General features: G+C 62.6%; 1 non-coding gene across 1 annotated transcript; it reads right to left on the reverse strand.

Annotated features, from left to right (window-relative positions):
- Positions 1-179: 179 nt before the first annotated feature.
- TRNAQ-CUG lies at positions 180-251 on the reverse strand. Its single transcript has one exon. It is a non-coding gene; the product is annotated as a tRNA-Gln (tRNA).
- Between the last annotated feature and the right edge of the window lie 126 nt (positions 252-377).

The following is a 377-nucleotide window of genomic DNA, read 5'->3' on the forward strand; positions in this document are numbered from 1 at the left end:
CACCCAGCCGCAAGGAACACTAAACACCGGGAAGAAAAGGAATCGGGAACACGCTGCGGCTCAGGCAGCACGGCCGGTCCGCTGCTCGCGGCGTCCCAAAAGCCGATGGAAACGGCCGGTTCCCTAAAACTCCTTTTCCACGGCCGGTGGAGCCGTCTGCCCGTGGGGGTAAAACGTTCAGGTTCCACCGAGATTTGAACTCGGATCGCTGGATTCAGAGTCCAGAGTGCTAACCATTACACCATGGAACCGGGCACACGCCATCCCTACTAACCATTACACCATGGAGCCGGGCACACGCCATCCCCGAGCCGCGCCTCTTCAGCGAGGCCGCGGTACCCGCTTTGCTGCTCCGCCGTGCGCTCGCGGTTCCGCGC

Source organism: Eurypyga helias, unplaced genomic scaffold (assembly GCF_000690775.1).
Source record: "Eurypyga helias isolate BGI_N326 unplaced genomic scaffold, ASM69077v1 scaffold11896, whole genome shotgun sequence".
In the NCBI taxonomy this organism is placed as follows: Eukaryota; Metazoa; Chordata; class Aves; order Eurypygiformes; family Eurypygidae; genus Eurypyga; species Eurypyga helias.